General features: G+C 30.8%; 1 pseudogene; it reads right to left on the bottom strand.

Moving 5' to 3' along the window:
* Positions 1-896: 896 nt before the first annotated feature.
* Positions 897-1,738, bottom strand: LOC149561671 (mitogen-activated protein kinase kinase 9 pseudogene; annotated as a pseudogene).
* Between the last annotated feature and the right edge of the window lie 5,818 nt (positions 1,739-7,556).

Genomic DNA, 7,556 nt, shown 5'->3' with positions numbered 1-7,556 from the left:
ATACTCTATAAATAATGAAAATCAAAGAAGGATAAACTATTCCTAAGTTATTTAGAGTATGCCATGGTTTATAAGATAAATAAAGAAAATAGAGAGAGAGAGAGAGAGAGAGAGAGAGAGAGAGAGAGAGAGAGAGAGAGAGAGAGAGTACTTGGTGAAATGTAGGTAATAGATCCTTTAACAAATCATTTAAGTACACTCATAGAAATAAAAAAAATTAATAAATTTCCAAAAATTATTATTAGAAATGCAAAAATGTTTGATAATTAGCCAATAGGCTATTATAGGTGAGGTTTTTACTCCAAACCTGTCTGACATTACAAACTACTTACCATTCAACATTTATGGAGTCTACTTTCTTGTCAATGATTTGTCATATGAAATAAATATTGTGATGAGTTTTGATGTTGAAATTGATTTTTTATGATGAGTTGTAATGTTGAAATCAAATTAAATATGATTTCTAGCTAGAAAATTGAATCTTCATTGATACACAGATTAAATTAGATTTCATATGATCAAAATATACTACCTTGACACCTATACTTTGAGGATTGTTTTCTTCTTGGGTTTGTTGAAGATATAAACTCAGAGAATTTTTTTTATAATTTTGTGCACTTATTCCAGATGTAGGTAGATTAGTGTCCATCACACCAAAGGTGAGCAATTTAAATGACATTCCTTAGTAGTTTATGAATTGGGAGTCACATTTGCAAGGTATCTTCATCTTGATCACTTGCATGATTGCCACCTTTTATTTCAATAGCAGAACTAAAAAATTTCTTGTTAGAGCTAGCTAATTTCAAGTTTTTTGGAGCTTTACCCTAATCGAGAGAGGGAATGAAATGGTGGTATAAAGCTTAATCTATTAATTTTTCCTGAAATCCATATAAAATTCACACACTCTAAGAGATGTTGAGGGACTGGAAGGGCACTTTTAGCTTCCAGGGCTGCTATAATTGTGATTTTTTTTCACAAATGGATGCTACAAAAGTTGGGAGATCATCCACCTCTTTCCTGCATCCTTTTCAAGACAACATCTGATGAAACTATAGAACATCATAGATGCACTAGTGGGTGTAAAGAGATGCTCTCAAAACAAATGTCATACATCAATGTAGCCCAATCTGCATGTTCTCTAGATGTTATGAAGGGGAAATAACCCACATAGCCTTCCAAAAACGTCAATCCCAAACTCCAGATATCCCCTGCATACCCATTATATCTCCCACCATTTCTTTACAGATCAAATCTCTCTAGGCTTTTCAAGCTTAAGTCCCCACATAGAAATTACAATAGGAATGTATGGTGTCTAATACTATCCTACTAACTCCAACATCTACAATTTGATTAGCTTGTCATTCTTGCTAATTAGGATATTGGTAGGCTTGATGTCTTTATGAATAATTACCTATATTTGAAGGTATTTTATTCCCTCCAACACTTGTTGTGCAACCTTTGTGAGGAAGGACTCCCTTGTTGATGTCCTCTACTTCAAGACCTCTACAAGGGATTCTACATCCATATATTCTAGCACAAAATTGATGTTTTGTCCCCCATGAGATTCACCCTCACATTTGACAATATAGGTAGTTTATTTTAGTGGGATGTCCATCTATCTAGGAATGTGGTAAGAAAGGGAGGAATCATCATCCATGTGAATGACTTTGAGGGCATAATTAGTCAATGATTTTGGGTGGAAGATCTTGTAAACAATTCCTCCTTTACCATGTCCCATATTTCAAAATTATAGAGCTTCCATATGCTTGTTGGAGTTGTGGAAGAGGGAGGGGCAAAGGGGAAGGGGAAGGGGAGTGGGGGTTCTTTTGGGCCACGATTAACTAGCATACTCACTTAGTGACTATTGTGGGGCCCTCAAATATTTATGATTTTGTACATCTTCTACCACATTGTAAATTGTTTAAGTAATAGTCACAACTCATAAGCTCTAAACAATCTCAGCTAGACTTTAATTTATATTTTGAATTCTCTCATCTAATAGTATTCTTGGATATGGATTAATTTATGATCTGGTGTTGTTGTTGAAGACTGCAAATGATCCTTGTGTTGAATTTTTTTTCAAGTTCAAAAGGGTTCCTACACATTCCCTTTTTGTTGCAAAATATGCAAGTGTCTACTCCTTAGTTGGGTTTCTTCATCCGTTGTTTGCATTAAGAGATAGCACAGAGAACTAAAAGACAATTTGAAAATGAGGTTAAAATGGATCCAAACAAAAAGAAGAGACAATTTTGTGGTGTTATTGCAAGAGGATTTAAGGAGTGACAATGATTTTCCCTTTCAGATCTCCATGTAAAATCCTTCGAGTGGAGGCCAAAGTATTATATTGGAAAAAATAGAAATCTAACATTTGATTGTGAAACATCCAATTTTCTATTTGATTAGATATATTTTACAAAAAACTCTTGTCATAAAAATAGAGCAAATGTATGAAAGAAGGTAATAACATATAATATTGTTTAGTTTAAAATGCCACTCCATACTATATATTAATAGGATTTTGAATACATTATACTTCACACATACCCTTATAATAATCACCTTCTTTATATAGACTCTTGATGATAAAATAAAATTATGGTCCCAATGAAGGTCTATTCATATCCAAATATCATTAAATATATAAATATTGTCTAAGATAACTAATTAAGAGATATGTGCCATACACCAACATTTGCATCCATCTAAATACATTATATAATACATATCTCTAGACACATACTATGTCATCTGGCCTTAAAAAAATTCATCTCAATAGATAGGAAAAAGTCAAAAAATATGAATGTACAAATTATTACGCACATGATGTTATTTTTATTGATTGAGAAAAACTATTATAACAAATATTACAACATATTCAAGTATTCGACCATTTCCCCTACATAGTTTTGATTTCTACTCCTCTAATGACACTTCATCTCGAGTATCATTGTAAGCACTTGTTATACTATACTTTATTAAGTAATTTGTAGTAATTGTACACCAAATAAATTATAATTTTTTCATATAAATGTGTACTATTATAATTTATTTCAATACAATTTTATCAAATTGATTACTATTAGTTCACTAAATATGGTATACTTGTTTGCAAATTTTTAATTAATAATTATTTTAATATAAAATGCATGAACATGTTTTTAAGGGATTATTATTTTTCAATGTGATAAATTTATGGATAAATAATGAAATAATAATAAGTCTTTAAATTTAACTACTTTTCAATTAATTGAGGGTGAACCTACTATATTTTTTAAAGACATTATATGCTTTTCTATAATATCATCTAATCGATTATCATCATGGTAAAAAAAGTTATTTTAAAATATTGAATTAATAATATAGCTTGGAAAAAATCATAAAGTTCTTGTCATTTCAAATGTAGGAAAGAATATCCACAGTAAGAGTATTCCAAAACTAAGTGCATTTTATGTAGAGAAAATGTCCAATCTCTTTGAATTGCCATATTCTAGGATAATTGGGACAATAAAATCATTTTGAGACATTATGGATCTAATTATAACCTTGTTGATCTCAAGGGATAAAAACTTGAGGTTCTCCACATGTTCACAAAAATGACATCAACAGAGAGATGTCAATTTGGAACTAGTTGTTCCCATTGAATGATCTTTATAAAGAATGCACTATACAATATTAACCCACTTAGGTTCTAATACAATTGAACAAAATACATTAAAATTAATAATTTTGAGTGTTACAAGAAAATTGAAGCTATCAATAATGACATTGATTTATTCAAACATAGGGACAACACCCTTGTTTTCAACTAATGATGGTCAAAAATAAAAAATTTGTTAATATTAATGGAGTCTTTCATAGTAAGAAGGGTTCCAAATTCTAGGCTTCTTCGAATGAGACATAGAGGTGTGATGTTGGAACTAATACAATTTGAGACAATAATTTCCCTAGCTTTACTACCATCAAACAATCTATTAATACATTTGGTGAATAGGGAAATGCACTATAAATGAATAAAAATCTATACCAAGTACTTTAAAATCTTGGAGAAGGAAAAAAAAACCCCAAAAAATATGATGGGAGCCATGATTCCTATAATTGAAATCCCAAAGGAAATTGTAGAGGGATTTATCAATATTTATGTAAGAGGACTTAGATGGTACACAACACGAGGACAAGTGGATGTGACTAACATCAATATTTTTAGTTTAAATCTAAAAGTAAACAACCAACAAGTAAATAAGAATATATGTTGATCCAAAACTACAAACCAACAAGTTTTCAAGAAAAAATGTAAATGTAAATAGAAAAGTAATCAAAAGACCTAAGAAAATTATGTTAGATATAAAAATAGTCTTGTGTGACATAAGAATAATTATTATTCAAGAACCTTTCACAATGGTGGATTAATCAAATTGGTTATTCTTTCTCATGTTTCAAATTGTAAGAATACGTTGCTTAGGAATTATGGAAATTAGAAGAGCATGAGACAATAATGAAATGTACCAAAAAATCTATAAAAATTAAGATATTGATTGATGAGTTAGGGTATGTGAGAAAGATAGTGGACAATGAAATGGTGAATGCCCAATACTAACTAATTATTGATAAATATTTGTCTTGATAGTAAAGGTGAAGAAAGGTTTATGGGTAATGTAAATCAAAAGGCTACTTTAGTTATTTATTCAATTTGTTCATAAAATGTTAGACTTAACACAACCATTCTAGAAAATAGTAGAGTAGTAATACTATGGTAACTTTCTTAAGAGCCTTGCTTACCTATTAGTTCAAGTTCAATATTTCTTATCAAGAGTGAGTGCAAAGGAAAATTGGCAAAGAGGAGCAAGAAAGACATTTCAAGCAGTAAAATTTGCAGAGAAGTTTAGAGCTAGTTGTAGTTTAGTAAATTGGGGGGAAAACAAGGTACTACAAATGGGCAAGGTAAATCTTGGGATGAATTTTTTCAAAAAAAGATGTGGTGCAACCAGCAAAGCCATTCTTTGTAAATCCAAGATTTTAGTTCAAGTGGGAAGATTGTAAAATTCGTAGATCAGTTGTGGATTAGTGATGGAGCTTTAGAGTTATAGAGGTCTAAGGCCTAGGATGAGGGTGAATGTTCTTATTCTAATAAGAAATTTAATAGGGAAACATAGGATCTAAAGTGAGATTCCTTTAAAAAGAATCTACTAAAGGAAAAGAACAAGGGTTTGTAGAAAATTACCAAGATTGGGAAAATTTGGATGAAGAAATAGGTGGGGATTCAAAACTTAGAGTTTAATGTGCTTGGTTTTTAGAAAGAATTGGAAATCACTATCCTAGAAAGGTTGTTGGCCCCACATGTGGATTTTTTGAGAAATATAGCTTTACGGGTGCAAATCCAGGAAAATTAATTACAAGGAAAGATATTCAAGACTAGGTTAAGAATAACTAAAAAGGTATGAAAGAGGTATTATTTCATGAGAAAATTGTAAGGTCCCTCTTTGCATGTACTTATTTAATATGAATTTATCTATTAAGTCCATTATAGGATATTAGAATGGATATGTTGTATGTTTTAGATGTCCTAATGAAAAATGAGATCAGCTAATACATTCATGTTTTAAATACCTAGTGATTCAAGAACTACTATGTTATCTCGACTGTGTAAACATTAATTTTTCACTAACGATGATATGAGGTGTTTTCACCTGATGATGATGATGTTGATTTTGATACCTTAATGATTAGGTTATATGCATTTAGATAGTCAATATGCCCTATTGATGATGTTTATGATGTTTAAATATATGCATGGTTAATAATGATTATTCTAGTATTTTGTTTTCTTTAATTAATAAATAAGTTATGTAATATTGATTATGTAATTAATAATGATTAAATGTGTGTAGGAATGAGAAAAGGTTATTTAAATAAAAGTTAATGTGTTGATTTATGTGATTATCCAAATGAGTTTTAAATATATGCATGTGATTTACTTGAGCTACTAATGTGTGAAATGAGTGTGCAAAATTATTAGACGGAAAATCTAATGGAGAATTAGAACTAGACCCTATGTACCATTTGAGAAAACTAGGACTAAGTCTAATGAAAGATGTAAACCCCATTGTCTTGTATTTTATTTGTATCATAAATTGAATGTGTGTATCATTTTGTAATCATTAAGTATTATTATTTTGTAAATAGTAATTTTATAGTGTCACTTGACACCTGTAATTCATATGTACATTTTAGCATGATAATTTGGGTTAGCCAAGTAACCTAAAAACCTGAGTCTGACTAGGTTAGTGACCTAATACTAATTAGTTAGTAATTGGGATTAATTACCCTAATCAAAGTTTAGTGATAAATTTTGCATTCTTAGGGTTTTCAATAAGTCCAATTATTTCAAGCATTTTAATAGGTCATTAAATAGTCCTAGAGGCCAAAAATCATGAAAACTAAGTACATAGGGGCATATGTATGGGTTGGGGGTATTTTCCACCCCTCTAACCCCTTTCATTGACTTTGGTAACTACTCAAATATCCTATTTTTGCTTTATTACAGAAATTGAAGTTTTACCATGAGTTTGAAAAGTTAAACTCCACCTTGAGGTTAGCCTTAATGATAGGATTGAGGTAGAAGACTCTAGAAGCCTTTAGTCAAGTGGGGGAGTTATTGTATTTTGTAAGTGGTTAAGTTGGGAGCCTATTTTAGGTGTAGATTTGAAGGTTGAAGAACCTCTAGTTTTAAAGAGAAAATTCAAGATTGAAGGAAAAGGAAGGATAGCTCTTCTCAACTTTCAATTGCCATAACCTTATTATGAAGTTAGGAATCCTTCAAGCTCATATATTCATTTTGTATTTCATTTTTTAAGTAGGTTATTAAATATCTATATTTTTGTGTTTGATGGACATGTTTGGGATGAGATTGTAATGGGTTTTCTTTAAATGTTTTCTTTCATGTTTTACATTTTTATTTTCAAGGAAAATTGTAAGAGTTGTAGTGGCATTACTCACCCTTAGATAGGGAAGAAGTGGCCATGTATGGGAAGAGTTCTTCACTTGGACTCCGATAATGCAAACTCTCTCCTCATGATGAAGAGAGGGAGAAAGTAGGGTGTTACGGGCCCCTACTTGTCAATACAAACCATGCTTGTGTTTTGGGAAATTGAAAAGTGAAAGAACATAAGTTCTTGTGATATTAGCCTCAAAAGGGCATCTATGAAAGAATGAAAGTTCTTATGATATTTTTCTTGAAAGGGAATCTATTATGGTGTTGTGACTAACTTCTCCTACCTGGAAAAATACACCTTCTTCCTAGTCTGGTTCAATGATGAACCTATTGTGTAAACCTTGATGGGAGTAAATGATTGATTGTGTTTTCATGTTAAAATTGTTTGTCTCCCGGTCAGTTTTGTCCTCTCCATCATTACCTTAATGTGTTGCAGATTTTGTAATGGCTACCATGTTATGGACCCAAGCAAGAAATTTAGAGTAGTTATTCAAAATGTGTTGGGAGTTTTTACCTTAGGATAATGATCTCATTGTAAAATGTTATTGTTAAACTTATTTTTGAAATG

Source organism: Cupressus sempervirens, chromosome 4 (genome assembly GCF_028749045.1).
Source record: "Cupressus sempervirens isolate cs-2001-9-10 chromosome 4, ASM2874904v1, whole genome shotgun sequence".
Lineage (NCBI taxonomy): Eukaryota > Viridiplantae > Streptophyta > Pinopsida > Cupressales > Cupressaceae > Cupressus > Cupressus sempervirens.
The sequence above is the reverse complement of the archived record's forward strand: the minus strand, read 5'-3'. Positions and strand labels throughout refer to the sequence as shown.